Raw genomic sequence first — 17,110 nt, 5'->3', positions numbered from 1 at the left:
GTGAGCTTTTAGTAATACTCTAGGGTTTATGAAAATTTGGGGGGTTACGAATTCTAACCTCATGCTTGCAACTTAATAAAATTCTTGATAAATGTATAAAGGTGTGTGCGCATATGTGTTTTTCTTGATATTTGTAAGTAGGGAAAAAAAATAATAAGTGGAGTAATAATCACGATGTGTTGTGCATGTTAGAGAGAGCAGAAACTAGGGAAGGGTCAGGAGAGATAAAAAAGAGAGAGTGGAACTGATGAGAGATCCTAGGACAAAGCCATTCATGTGTGTGGGAGTGAAAGAATTGTGTGTGTGAAAGAAAGAAAGAGGGACCTGTGTCTAAGTGAGGAGAGAGAGATATAGAGTTAAAGCATCTTCAAAAGACTATTTATTTTTAAAGAACGTCTTCATCATAATAAAGAGCATATAAAATTTAATGAGTATTTATTCATTTAATTTAAATAACTTGCATGCAATTGATTTACAAAAAGAATAACTATCATGCTTAGTCTTTGAATATCATGAAAGAATTAATATGTGGAACATTTCATGCAAAAAAGTTTCGTAGAAAGACATCTCACATAAGAAGCTATTTAGAAATTCTGCATGTCCAAACTATACATTTATTTTTCTTAACCACTTCAAGTTGGGTTGTGTGCCCATATAATATATTTTTCTATGATAAAATAATAACTCATAAGCAATAAATTGTGATTTTATTTATGTATTGCATTTATTTATTATTAAGTATGTGAATTAAATTGCCAATGATCATTTGTGATAATATAAGTTGGGTACTTGTGTCAATGTAACACAACTTATACTTTGATTATAAATAATTTGTTTACAATTAATGTATAAGAGTTGGCAACTTGTACAGAAAGTTATAGTGTTGACCGATTCACTATTCAGATTTGTGATTTGTCCTTATCATAGTAATAGTTAAAAGTAACATTAGTACACTTTTGTATTTAATGGACCATGTGTCAAGTTTAATTCTATAATATGATCTTATAAAGAAGGAAAAATTGCAACTGAGACCCCAAACCTTTCAAACAGTTGCAGACTTTTCCCTAACCTTTCAATCATTGCAACCGTTATCCCAAACCTTTCTAATCGTTGCAATTGAGGCCCCAAATGGACAGTTTCTATCCAATTTGACGTTAGTTGACCAAAAAAATTAATTTTGACCCCCTTTTAATCAATTTTAAAAGGGAAAAATAGTAACTTTCTATTAACTATATTAAAATAAGTTAAAAATTAAATTAGAAAAAGCATAAAAGAAAAACATAAAAGCTGTAAATCTTCATCTTTCGCACTGGCCACCACCATGTCCGAATCTCCCTCCTCTCTCTTTTCCCTCCATTTTCCCACCATTTTGATCTCCAACAAGGTACTACGTTTTTCCCTAGCACCGTCCAAGTCCTCAGTAGAACTCATGGATCCATTTCCACTTAGACCATTAGGCGACGATCTTGAACAAAACTCAAACTCAAAAGACGACCTAGATTCCGACGTTCCAAATACCAACTCATACTTAGAAGAAAGTGGTCCATCCTTTCCTTTTGACAACAGAAAATGCATTGGGCTAGCAGGAGCATTGAAGAAGTAACCAGAAGAAAGCGAAGAACCACGGATTGGACTGGATAATGCACTGACATACGGGGTGGAACAAGTATGTTAACACACGAGGCGAGATCCAAAGCCGATGCCCTCCAGATCTGATTATTATAAGAGAATTCAGTCAAAGAGGATCCAAATCTGATTATTACAAGAGGTTACCATTTTGTGGGATTTCACAATTATAAGACGAAAATTAGGCACCCAGTGATGCACAGACAATACCAATCGTTAGGTCATCTTCAAATTACAATGATTTGGTTTACAAAGGCTGTGCAAATCAAGATTTCCAGGATTTCAATGGGATTTACAAGAAAATGCTTAAAATTCTCTTCGAAACATTAATCTCCCAATCTTCTACCACAAAAATTTACAAAGCCACATCTGGAGACAGCCAATCCGCCATTAATGGGCTCTTTCAATGCAGAGGCAATCTCTCAAATTCCAACTGCGTCAACTGTGTGAAAAAAGCCTCTAAATGTCCTAAAAGCTTTGTAGTCACTCCATTGCCGTTAGAGTACAACTAAATGAATGTTATATGAGACATGAAATTGCTAGGTTTAGGCAAGTGAGTGGGACTAAGTTACTGTACAAGGTTTGTGGTTCAACTCGGGCATTTTATTATTTTATTGGAAAAATATTAAAGTGCTATTTTACCCTTTTAAAATTGATTAGTAGGTGGTCAAAATTCATTTTTTGGTCAACTAACGTCAAATTGGATGGAAACCGTCTGTTGGGGCCTCGGCTGCAACGATTTGAAAGGTTTGGGGTGATGGCTGCAACGATTGAAAGGTTAGGGAAAAGTCTGGAATTGTTTGAAAGGTTTGGGCCTCAGCTACAATTTTCCCTATAAAGAATTTTATAATGATTAGAATGACTACTTAAGTATTTTCTATTGAATAGTTAAAATTTGAGCTTAATATTCAGCAATAACTAAATTTCGATATCTGTGATTACTTCATAGGAACTTTGAGGAAAATGGTACTTAATGAGAATGATTAGAGGGGCAAAATGGTCATTTAGGCTCGTACCTACATATTAAATCTCAAATGGAGATAAAATAAATGCACGACATGTCAGAGAAAAGTATTACAGATTTATTGACTTATGTCATCTTATATATTTCAAGAGTTTAGTTTTTTGCCTTTAGTAAAAAAAGACTAATTATTTGATTTTGCGGTTTAGAGTCACTACACATGATCTAATTATTGAAGTTTAGATAATATATGTCCGATTAGGTCCCTATGGTAGATCTATAAAGTATTGAAATTTAATTACGGTAATTATAATAGTTTTGAGCTTAATAGTAATTACAATAAAGTTTTGTACTTATTTTTAATTGCTATAAAAGTTGTAAACTTAATTGTAATTGTAATTGAAGTTCTAGGACTGCACATCCCCCGTTTGACCCCCATTACCTGAAAATGAAAATGGGGGAAAAGTATTTTTTAGAAAAATGAGTGGTTGAAAAATAAGGAAAAATTTTCGATTTACATGTAATATTATTTTATGGAAGATTGTGTGGTTGAAAATAGGAGAGAGAAAAATGAAATGTAATGTAATTGAATTTAATGGGAATCAAACGGGGGCTAAATGTAAACTAATTGGATGTGAACTTTAATTAAAACTCCTATTTGGATTTTAATTAAAACTCATATTTGAATGTGGAATTATTATTGTACAATGATTAAAATTATTCTATCTCTATAAATAAAGATTAGATAGAAGTTAGATATCCTACATAACGAAATATTGTAGTACATAATTCCATAGTATTCAAATGTAGAGAGAGAGAGAGAGAGAGAGAGAGAGATGAAATAATTATTTTATCATCGTATACAATTGTCCAGACCTATAATTAATTATTGATTTAATTAAAAGAAGGTATCACATACTAGTGTATTCTTGACTTTGGAGAATACGATACGAGATTTAGATGTTTGAAGTATCAAGTTTTTGAAATTAAAAGATGGAAGCTTTTGATCCAAAAACCTCGAAGTTTGTAATTAAGAATTAATCATCGAATTTATTGAAAATTCAATTTTTTTTGTTCTTCATATTGTTATACATGTGAATATTTAGATTATCTTATTTATTGAATTAAAGAAAAATTTTTATTTTCTAAGTAATTCTACTTTCTTATTCTGACAACTAGTATCTAAGCAATTTAGATCGTCCACATGCTTGTTATTTCTGAATCTTGACTGCGTGTCCTATCCAAGCGATGTCTATGAATATTTTATTATATATTGATTGAATGATTAGTTTATCTTAAACTATGATCCAATTATCTATGGTCAATTCTTAATGCAACTCTGTTTTTTAGTTTGTAACATGATAGGTGGATTATGATATCAATAATCTTGATTTAATTTTTTTCAATTAGATTCAAATTGTGATCCTATGGTACGTAGGATTAATGTAATTTTTAAATTCTGGTAATTAAAGATTTTGTAAATTGATTGAAGATCGAAGACAACGAAGAAAAATTCAAGAATTTCTATCAAAAAACAAAAAAAAAAAAAAATTAATCTGTCTGTAGCAGTTGCAATGAAAGCATTAATTTGCTGCTTTTGGGGCCACAAATTGTTCGATTTTGATTTGATTTGTTTTTGTAAGGATTGGGCCTGTTCTGTGTATGTTAGGCTCGAAATTAATTAATTTTTTAAAGGTACAATGACAAAGTCCTATTACTGATTGGATTGTTATTGTTGGATTCTTAGAGTTTTTGGGCTTAAAAATTAGATTAAATATTGGGTTTCGGTTTTAGGCCACAAATAATTGTTAATTTATCATTTAATGAATGTTTTAAATTATTGTTTGAAATATTATGATTCTAGATATCATGACATATAGATTTATTTGTGGCATCGCTCACTATACTATTAATATGATGTATATCATTGAACACCGATTTATTTGATTAATTTAATTTAGATTAAAATTTCTAGATGAAGAATTCATAATAATTAAACTATATTAATTATTTGATTAATGTGAAAATTGATAGTTATTCAAAAATTCCTTGATTAATTTAATTTATATTAATTTTTTCATTCTGGAAGGAAAATTCGTAATATTTAAACTTTATATAAGTTTGATTTATGTGATCGGTTGTAACTATTTATAATTAAAATCCATTACTTTAAAAATATTGAGTGAGAGCGGGTATTTATTTAAATAAAAATCTATAGTCTCCTTTGGTCATTCTATGAGCAAAGTAACGCACTTATCTCGTGTTGGTAATGCAACAGACTTCCTACGGGAAAGTCGCATAATTCGAGTTGTTTGATTGTATTTCTTATGATAAGATCGTCTAAATAAAATATAATTTGTGATCATCCTATAGATGACGAAACTATTTTTGTGTATTTAGAGATCGAGACAAAAGTTATACATTTAAATCAAGATCATTCATGAACCTCATATAGAGGCTCTCGTTTATGATTTTGGTGACTAAATAAAACGATAATAGACTTATATAGACGTTGTTGCCAAATATGGTTTGTCGAGTGGGAGGGTCCCAACTTGATCAGTGGACACAATAACTTTTCCTATAGAGGGGCATGTTGAATCACATGGATCAAGTAATCGTTGCATTATTGTAGGTAGATGGATCTATATGTACATTCATGCATCATATGCTAAATTTTTATTCGGTGCTCAATTTTAATATGCAATGTATGATTATTTTTATGTGAAATATTACTGGGCTAATTTTTTCGTTATTATAAAATAGAATAAACTAATCGGAAAAATTTATGTGAACTGGAAACATAATTTGATCTTTGTGCTCAGTGTGGAAAAACTTAATTTTGTGCTTGAGAGATGTCCTGATGAACCTACGAAGACCATGTGACAAGTCCAAAAGACTGGATATATTGAGTGGGAGACTGCAGACGAGATATCTAACTATTTCATTTTGACTTCACTGTGAAACGTTTTACAACAACAAAAGGCTTGAAAGTAAGAGTGCCTCCATCCCACGACATATTACAGACCCTTCAGGGCAGGTTCGATCATCGAAGTAGGATGGCTCTTTTGAAGCCATTTATACTTTATAAAATATCAGCATGAAATGTAGAGTACACATGAAATTTCATAGTTTGATTATAATTGCACACTTCAAACATGGTTGAGAGTTTGCATGCAACCATTTTTCAAGAAAATTCAACTTGATATGGTATTGAATTCTTTACCCGATAATTATGCACAGTATACCATGGACTATCATTACTTGCACAAGTTGAAAATATCATTAACTAAGTTAATAATAGAGCTGAAATGTGGAAAGTGGTCTTAAGGGCACAATGGTGATGCTCTGCATCATTTGGTGGCTCTTTTGGTTCCAAGCTATGAAACAGATTTGGAAAGAAGAGGAAGAAAGCTAAGAAGCATGAAAGCAACAAAAGACCAGAAGCAGATGGAAAGCCTTAAGGCAAATGTTCCAATATTGGTCGAAAAGGACACTGGAGAAAGATTGCCGATATATACTAGCTAGAAAACAAAGTGCGGGTAAGGTTTTTGTTACTGAATATTATTTAGTGGTTGATACTATGAATTTTTGAGTTGTAGATTTTGGAACTACTAATCATATCTGCATGTCGATGCAAGTGCTTCAAGAAAGCAAAAAATTCAACGAATGCTAGTTTAAAACCATCGTTGGCACAAGAGCAATAGTTTTGGCAAGAGCATAAGAGTATTTTGTTTTTATTTCAGTAGTGGTAAGTGTTTGATTCTTAAAAATTGTTATTATGCATAATAATTCGTAGCATTCTTTAACATAAATTTCAGGTAAAAAAAATCCTTAATTGAAAGGCTGAATTCCAAGATCTTTGTGTTAAATCGCCTTGTATTCCAAAACTCCAAAAATTATATTTTCTTGTTACCAATGATGGTCCCAATCCTGATCATAATGGAAAGGGATTATTATCCACATTCTAAATGCCTAATTTTATGAGTTTTTATGCTATATATGTGGTTCTAGGCATTTTTCTATTTTTCGTATGAATTTCACATTATTCTCTCTCTCTCCCTCTCTCTAGTTCAAGAAATTTTTTTGGGAGTTATGTAAAATCATGGAAGTTGGTGGAAGTTGAGGGATGTTTAAAGTTTGAATTTTATTCAAATTGCTTCCTCCAATCCACTTTAATAACTTGTGGGTGGAGTCACCTCACATAGGCCACATACAACCGTATTTTCCGACATTTTGTCTTGCAAATGAATTAGAAATTTAAATTGTATTTTCGATTTAAATAGAACAATGTTATTATATAAAACCAACTTCTGATCCATTTAGCATTTTAATGAATAAAGTTTTTGTTTACTTTGGACATTTGATTAATAATCTTTTATTATAGACTATTCCACATATGAAATAAAAAATTTACTCTTGTAAACTATTAAGATTCATACCATACTAGTGATACATATTTATGGGGTATTGGATAAATTAACCTTAACTAAATACAAAAAATAGACTATAGATGATTCTCTCAACTCAGTTAAGATCGAACCATTGTCACTTTGTGATTCTTGTTTGGAAGACAATATGACCAAGATATCATCTTTTGATAATATGAGATATAGTCAAAAATGTATTAGACCTAGTTCATTATGATATGTATGGACCTGTGAAGACACTTGAGAGAGTGAACTAAGAGTATTTCTTTACAAATTATTGCTCTAGATTCAAATTCATTTACCTAATGTTTTGAAAGTCAAATACTTTTGGAAAATCAGAAGAGTACAAGGCTAAGGTTGAAAAATATTTGAGTAAGAGTATTTAGACACTTCGATCTGATCAAGTGGCAAATATCTCTCGAGATAATTCAAGCGAAACTTAACAGAAAATGGTATTATTTCTTAATTGAATACGCCTAGTATACCCCAACAGAATAGTGTTTTAGAGAGAAAAGCACAACATTGTTAGATATGGTTAGGTCAATGAAGAGTTTTACAACTCTATCATCTCATTTTAGGGTACACTGGAAATATTGTATATATTCTTAATCTAGTTTCCTTCTAATTTTGTTCTCAAGACTCTCCTAAAATTTTGGAATGGATTCAAATCTTCTTTGCATCACATTCAAATTTTGGGGGTCTAGCTCATGTATGTAAAGGGAAAGGAGAAAAGTTTTAGGTTAGAGATATGTCTGTTTGAGGGATATAAGGATACTTTTTATAGTCCTCTAGATAGGAAGGTTTTGTTAGTATAAATGCAACTTTTTTAGATAATAAGTATATTAATGATCGTTAGTCAAGAATAAGGAAAGTAATTCTACCTCATCAATTCTTGGAAAGCAAACTGGTACATTCCATGATGTCAAATATATCTGGACAACGTGGTATGAGTGGGGGAGATGAGTTGTCATCTGATCCAAAAGATCAATAGATCGTTGAAGGTAATGAAGAGGTAATGATGTCACCTAATGCAGCTAACGTCAGCATGGATGAAAATATTACGTTCCAAAAATGATGCCATAGTCCAAGATCAGGCATCCTTTAGACAAAGTCGAATGATTATCAATTCACCTTCAATTTACTTGTTGAGTAGAGTGTCCAATTTGGTGATCTAGAATACAAGTCAATGATCTAATTTTATATAAAAAGGCTATGGATGATGTGAATGCAAGGTCTATTTTTGGAATCAAAGCAAACATCGAAATCTTGGAATGATGGATTCGACAAAATGATTAGAACATATGATTTTAATCAGAACTTTGATGAACCCCATGTCTATAAGAAGATACAAGACAAAATTGTATTTTTCAAGTGCTTATGTAGATGATATTCTACTCATTAGAAAATTAGTAGGTATTTTATCGTCTACAAAAGCTTGGTTGGCCAAGCAATTTCATATGAACGACTAAATGAAGTTAGCCATGTTCTATGTTTCAGATCTTGAGAGATTGGAAGAACAAGAGGATAGCTTTGTCGCAATTGTCAGATTTGCTATGCAAGATTCTTTACTAAGGATCAGTCCCCTAAGATTCCTAAAGAGATTGAGTACGTAAGTAGGATATCTTATGTATTGGCAGTATGTAATCTCATGTATACTATGTTGTGCAATAGACATGACATTTATCATATTGTTAGTGTGGTAAATCGAAATCTACTTTACCCTAGGATCGAAACATTAAATTGGCATAAAGCATATCTTTTAGTACATTCAGAGAAGAAAGAATTATATGCTCATCTCTAGATCATATTTTGATAGGTTAAAAGAACTTAGACTTCTAGAGTGATGAAGACTATCACAGAACTACATCAATATTGTTTACAATTGATGGTGGGGCCATTATTTGAAAAAGTATCAAGCAATCATGCATAGTAATTCCACACATATCGCCAAGTACTTGGGAGCTTGTGAAGCTACTAAATTAGTTGAATGACTTAGACATCCTTATAGATATCGAGGTGGTGCTTGTATCTACTCAATCCTTTACAATGTATTGGAATAACAATGGGACTATGGCAAATGCTAAAGAACAAGAGTCATCAAAGGGTTACAACACATTAAGCGAAAATATCATCTCTTAAGAGACATAGTTGGTAGAGAAAATGTGATTATCCGTAATATTGCTGCTAAAATGACTTTGTAGACTTGTTTAATAAAAGCTTGTCGGCTAAGACAAGGGACATATGCAAGACATGATACATATACGATAATGTCGCAAATTTTTTACTGCGAATTAAATTTAAATTTAGGACTTAAGTAAGCTATTATTAAAGTTAAACGACCTTATTAGTTATTAACCAATAGTTGAAGGCCTAAGTAGAAAGATATTTTGGAAATTAGATGAAATCATGCATAAAACATGTGTAAATATGCTAATTGGTCTTGATTAATGATGATTTATTGACCACATGCATTATTCACACTACATTTCAAACCGATGTAATTGATTTGACCACATAAATAAAGGAAATTTATTTGACTACATGCACCTACTTTTAAGCTAAATAAATTGGTTCGACCACATGATTTAAGCTATTGATTTTATCATTTTCATGACAACACACCATTTAAGCATTTACAATACCTAACATCTAGCCATTTCTTTTCACTTTTCCACACATCTTAAAAAAAATTTCGCTATAAATAGAAGACAAATCCAACACTAAATTGCCCCTCAACAACTATTTACACACTCTCACTCTCTACTTCTATAAGTTTGTCTCTACTCTTCCTCTCTTTCTCTTGTCATTTTGATATTAAATATAATCGTATACTTATACAATCAATTCCACAAGCGGCTCAAGGATCTCTTTTCAACAATAACTCATTTTATCATTTTCGATTGTCCAATAAAAAAGGTAAGTTGTGCTTTATGTTTATGGTGGTTAATGTTTATGTAAGTAACATTTCTACGACTATGTTATGTTTGGTCTATGTTACGTATATTTTTATCAAGAATGGACTAGAGTTTAGTAGCGCTACGCACGAAAATTTAACACCATATAAGTTCGGTCTAATTTTCTTGGTTCCCTATGCAAGTTATGAATTTTTCGTAGAAATACATATATGAATTCATTATTCATGCACGCTTATTGAAAATTTATTCTCACACCATTATGTTTCTACTTTCAAATAATTGATGATTCAAGGCAGTAGGCACGGAGATGGCTTATGGTGGAAATAGTTTCAATAATATAATTTTAAAGCTATCAAACTATTATTTCATTTGATTTTAAATGTTTTAAGATATTTATCGTTACAAGTTAATTTCTTAAATTCATTGCATTATTTGAATTTTGGCAAGTACTTAAATAATTTATATAATTATTTGAATATTCTTTAAAATAGTTTAGTTTAGTGACACTCGAACCGTTAAAGATTTAGGTCGTCACAGATGGTATGAGAGCCGGTCAACTTTCCTGTAGACTATATATATATATATATATATATATATATATAATTTGAAGTAAGTTGTTAGTTTTAAATAAATAAATTTTAATTAGAATTAAATGATTTCTTGGGCGCAAAGCCATACTCCAAGTCGTCACTCCTTGAATCAAGTATCTTATAAGTTTCATCACTATACATAAAATCTTTAGTTTATATGCACATATGATTATGTTGGTTATGTAAAGACTGCAGTTTATGAAAGGCATGAATAAGTATGACTTGTTATAAAAATTAAAAATATCGCGAGTTAATTGTTTACATGTAGCAGCATAAAATATTAAAAACACATAACATGTTCTTATTGAATTATTGTACTCAAAATGATATAAATAGGTATGTGATATATATTATGCCATTACTTGGTTTCAATTGTTGATAATTGTAGCAAAGGAATTAAGATAATGATAATGAATAAATAAAAGTTTATATTTTAGGCACTTTCAGTTTTCACCTATTGTTTGAGTTTTCTTGATTTGCATATTTACACGATTGAAAGATTTTGTCAAAAAGATTTAAACTATCTAAGGAGAGCTTGGGATTTAAGCGGTCCATTTGCGACCCCCTCCTTCCCTAGAAGCCTTTTAGTTGACCTTTAATGGGGTTGACCTGCAATTTGCTCAGCAATTTCTCGTCAAGATGCGTAACTTCACCTAGACGACAGTGCTGCAACAACCATCACGACAACCATCGCCACCACAACAACAAACATCGATAAGGACAGAAAACACAAGAACACATCTGCTGCTGTCGTGGAACTATTTAGAAAATAGCACCCTCCAACTTTTTAGAGTGGTTTAGATTCTTTGGAAGCAGAAGATTGGTTGGTAGGGATAGAAAGGTCTTCGATGTCATTGACTGCTCAGACTCCAAAAAAGTTACATGCGCAACATTTAAATTGAAAAAGTGTGCCATGCGCTGGTGGGATTCAACCTCAAGGTCAAGGGCTCGCAGACATATGTAGATATCAAACCAATTTAAGAAGAACTTTCTGAAGAAGTATTGCCCCACAAGTGTCCGAAATCAAAAGGAGGCTGAGTTTATTACATTGACTCAGGGTTCAATGTCTCTTACTGAATACGAGCAAAAGTTTGAAGAATTTTCCCGTTATGGCCCTAGCTTTGTGGATATGAAAGAGAAAAGGGCGAGACATTTTGAACAGGGTTTAAAGAATGATCTAAGGCAGGCAAGCAGTGGTGCTTAAACTAGGAACCTAACATGAAGTGTTATCAAAGGCCCAACTGGAAGATTTTGGGGTCACTCTAGTGGGGAGAACAAGCAACTGTATAAGCATACGAAAAAGCACAAAAGGAAAGATAGTACGAGCAAAGAACAACACAACTATATTAAAAAAGGCAAAAGAGACCCGATCCAAAATACAATAAGAGCTTCCCGCTTTCCAACAAATGCAAGAAGCACCATCTGGGATCTTGTCTCTTACGGACAAACACATGTTTTCAGTGTGGGAAACAAGGGTACCTGGTTAGGTTTTGCCCTAATATCCAGCAGAAACAAGGAAGGAAACATCAAAAGCAGGAATATGCACCCAAAGTACAAGCAAGAATCTTTACATTGACCGAACGGGAAGAAGATCCGAATCATAATATTTTGGCAAGTAACGTTTTAATATCCAACTTACATGCCTATGTATTAATCGATTTTGGTGCTACTCACTCTTTTATATCCCTTAAATTCATACGAAGATTAGATATGAATATTATACCTGCATGTTTACCTTTAGAAGTGTCTATACCCTCTAGAAATGTGCTAAACACAAATAATATAGTTAAGGTGGCAAGGATAGAAATCTATGGTAGGTCTTTAGAGGTGGAACTTTATGTATTATATATGCATGATTTTGACGTAATTCTTGGGATGGATTGATTATCCAAAAATCATGCGACAATTCATTATTTCGAGAAGGAAGTGGTCTTCCAAAAACTTGGAGAAGAAGAATTTTGATTATTAGTGACTAAGAATAGGTCCCTACCTAGTGTTGTGTCATCATTACAAGCACAATGGATCTTACAACCAGGAGATATTGTGGGTCTCCTTATGTCAGCAATAGATAAAGAAGTGGATAAGAAGTTGACAGTCAGTGAAGTTAGAGTGGTACGAGAATATCCAGAAGTTTTCCCAAATGATTTACTCGGCATGCCACTGAAACGAAAGTGGAGTTTACGAACGATCTCACCCTCGATGCCGTACCTATTTCTAAAGCCCCTAATAAAATGGCACCTAAAGAGCTACAATAATTAAAGGCACAGATAGAAGAATTGTTAGAGAAGGGATTCATCCGACCCAGTGTATCATCATAGGGAGCTCCATTACTTTTTGTCAAAAAGAAAGACGGATCTATGCGAATGTGCATCAATTATCGGGAACTGAATAAGATTTATATTAAGAACAAGTACCCTCTTTCGAGAATTGAGGAATTGTTTGACTAGCTTTGAGGTGCAGTGGTATTTTCCAAGATCGGTTTACGATCAGGATACCACCAACTAAGAATCAACATGGATAATATCTCCAAGATGGCTTTTAGGACTCAATATGGTCACTACGAGTTTTTATTAAGCCATTTGGGTTGACAAATGCTCCCGGAGTATTCATGGACTTGATGAACCGTGTTTTTCATGATTTTTTGACCGATTTATCATTGCATTTATTGATGGGGAACACTTAAGGATTGTGTTGAAAATCTTGAAGGAGAAATTGTACGCAAAATTTAAGAAATGTGAATTTTAGTTTGTACGAGTAGTGTTCCTCGGACATGTCATTACAACTCGGGGAATAGAAGTTGATCTAAGCAAAGTGAGGCAATTTTGAATTGGGCTAGGCCAAGCAGTGTCAGGAAAATTCGTAATTTTCTGGGTTTAGTTGGATATTACAGGAGGTTCATCGAAGGGTTCTCAAAGATATCTGGACCATTAATACAGTTAACTCGTAAGGGTGTAAAATTTGACTAGGCCAACAAGCGCAAGAATAGTTTTGAAGAATTGAAGTAGAGACCGGTGAATGCGCCGGTGTTAACCATACCAGAAGGGATAAAAGATTTTGTAACCTATGGTGATGCATCTAAGCATGGTCTGGGATGTGTCTTGATGCAGCAAGGCAAGGTGATCACCTACGGGTCAAGGTAATTAAAGCTATATGAGCAAAATTACCCTACCCATGCCGTAGAGCTTGCTACAATCACTCATGCTTTAAAAATTTGGAGATACTACCTATATAGGGACAAGTATGACATGTATATAGACCATAAAAGACTTGAACTACACTTTTACTTAGAGAGAATTGAACATGAGACAAAGGAGATGGCTAGAGTTAGTGAAGGACTACGATTGCGAAATCCATTATCAACCAGGCAAGGTGAATATGGTAGCAGATGCCTTAAGCAGGAAGACAAAAGGTCAACTGGCGATGTTAACCGCACAAAAGCCTTTATGGAAGGAGTTTGAGAGATTAAGTCTGGAAATTGTCACAGCTCCGTTTAATGCTACGGCTCGAATGACAACATTATCAAATCGACTAACACTTTGTGATAGAATTAAGAGCCATCAAAAAGGCGATCAGTCCTTGGAGTTTATTAAGGTTGAGATAGAGAAAAGAAAATGGAAGGACTTCACCATAGCTGATGATAAAGCATTGTACCATCAGGGACGGCTATGTGTCCCAAACTTTGAGGTGTTGAAAAAGGAAATATTGGAGGAAGCTCACTCTGCTCCACATTCAGTGCATCCAAGAAGTAACAAAATGTACCAAGATCTAAAAGTAGTGTTTTGATGGAGAGGAATGAAGAAAGACATAGCCATTGTATGTTGAAAGGTATTTGATTTGCCAACAAGTGAAGGTTGAACACCAACGACCATCAAGATTGCTGTAGCCATTTGATGTTCCAGAATGGAAATGGGAACATGTGACGATGGATTTTGTTGTTGGTTTGCTGAAACCAGTAAAAGGTCAAGAGGCCATTTGCACGGTGTACCAGTTTCAATCATATTGAACAAAGACTGAAGGTTCACATTGAACTTTGGGAAAAGTTCATATCAGGCTATGAGAACTAAATTCAACTTTAGTACAGCTATCCATCCCGAAACAGATGGTCAATCTAAGCGGACGATTCAAATATTAGAGGATATGCTTTGATCGCGTGTCTTAGAGTTTGGTGGACATAGGAGAAGCATCTACCTCTAATTGAGTTTGCTTATAACAAAAGTTATCACACCTCTATCAACATGGCACCTTATCTTCATTGTATGGGAGGAAATGCAGATCACCAGTTCATTGGTATGATGTTAGCGAGCGTAAGATTTTGGGACCAAAGATTATTGAACAGACTGTATAGGCTATCGAGAAGATTCGTAACAATATTTAAACGGCTCAAGATAGATAAAAAAGCTATGTAGATAAGAGAAGAAAGGATTTGGAATTTCTTGAAGGTGACAAAGTATTCCTTAAAGTGGTGCCTATGAAGGGAGTATTAAGTTTCGACAAAAAAGGAAAATTAAAACTAAGATTCATTGGCCCATTCGAAATATTAAGGCATGTCGAAAGTGTAGCATATCAGTTGGCCTTATCCCTTGAACTATCAACAGTACATGAGGAATTTCACGTGTCCATGCTCATAAAGTATGTCCCTAATCCGAGCCATATAGTGAATCATCAATCAATTGAGTTATAATGTGGTTTGAGTTATGAAGAAGTACCAGTCGAAATTATCAATTAAAAATTTCAAGCACTTAGAAATTAGGTTATCTCTTCAGTAAAAGTATGATGGCGTAATCACTCAGATAAAGAAGATACTTGGGAGTGAGAAGTGGAAATGCGAGACAAATACCCAAAACTCTTTGACATATTCCAAGGTAAATTTTGAGAATGAAATTTACTTTAAGGGGAGTAGATTGTAACATCCCAAATTTTTTACTGCGAATTAAATTTAAATTTGGGACCTAAGTGTGCTATTATTAAAGTTAAAAAATCTTATTAGTTATTAACCAATAGTTGAGGGCCTAAGTAGAAAGATACTTTAGAAATTAGATGAAATCATGCATAAAACATGTGCAAAAATGCTAATTGGTCTTGATTAATAATGATTTATTGACCACATGCATTATTCACACCACATTTCAAACCGATGTAATTGATTTGACCACGTAGATAAAGGAAATTGATTTGACCACATGAACCTAATTTTAAGCTAAATAAATTGGTTCGACCACATGATTTAAGCTATTGATTTTATCATTTTCATGACAACACACCATTTAAGCATTTACCATACCTAAAATCAAGCCATTTCATTTCACTTTTCCACACATGGTGAAAATTTTTCACTATAAATAGAAGACAAATCCAATACTAAATTACCCATCAACAACTATTTACACACTCTCCCTCTCTACCTCTATAACTTCGTCTCTCCACTTCCTCTCTTTCTCTTGTCATTTTGATATTAAATATAGTCATATACGTATACAATCACATGGAAATAATCAACTCCACAAGCGGCTCAAGGATCTCTTTTCAACAATAACTCATTTTATCATTTTCGATTGTCCAATAAAAAGGTAAGTTGTGCTTTATATTTATGGTGGCTAGTATTTATGTATGTAAAATTTCTACGACTATGTTATGTTTGGTCAATGTTACGTATATTTTATCAAGAATGGACTGGAGTTTAGTAGCGCTACACACAAAAATTTAGCACCATATAAGTTCGGTCTAATTTTCGTAGTTCCCAATGCAAGTTATGAATTTTTCGTAGAAATACATATATGAATTCATTATTCTTGCACGCTTATTGAAAATTTATTCTCTTCCCCATTATGTTTCTACTTTCAGATAATTGACGATTCGAGGCAGTCGGAACGGAGATGGCTTATGGTGGCAATAGTTTCAATAATATAATTTTTAAGCTGTCAAATTATTAATTCATTTGATTTTAAATGTTTTAAGATATTTCTTGTTCCAAGTTAATTTATTAAATTCATTGCATTATTTGAATTTTGGTAATTACTTAATTAATTTATATAATTATAATTAATACACATGAAATGTATTGAATGGACCACATGTTATGTTTAATTTTATAGCATGATCGTGCAAAGAATCAAATTTTACTTTATTACCATGTATTTCATCTAAATCACTTGACAGGTTATGTATATCTTTTCGTGACATTAATGCTTCTTTGATTCACTAATAGGTTAGATCAATTTAATTGGTTAAATATCTCAATGAGTTGGAAACTTGAGAATAAATGAAGTAGAGACCACGAATTCATGTCGAAAATTGTTAACCAGAAAAATGGATAAAGTAACTAATTAAATATATCCGGTGAATGATTAAATTTCAAGTTCAGTGTTTAGCGACGACTAAATTTCGACATCTGTGATTAGATGGGCAAAACAATCGTTTATACTAGTACCTAATTATAGAATCTCAAATTGAGGTAAAATACATATACAGCAAGTTAGAAAAAGTATTACGGGTTTATTGATTTATGTGATCTTATATATTCCAATAATTCAATCTTTTGCCTTTGGTACAAAGACTAATAATTAGATTAGGTGATATAGAGTCAACAAATAA

This window comes from Olea europaea, chromosome 9 (genome assembly GCF_002742605.1).
Source record: "Olea europaea var. sylvestris chromosome 9, O_europaea_v1, whole genome shotgun sequence".
Classification (NCBI taxonomy): domain Eukaryota; kingdom Viridiplantae; phylum Streptophyta; class Magnoliopsida; order Lamiales; family Oleaceae; genus Olea; species Olea europaea.
Note: the sequence above shows the minus strand (reverse complement) of the source record.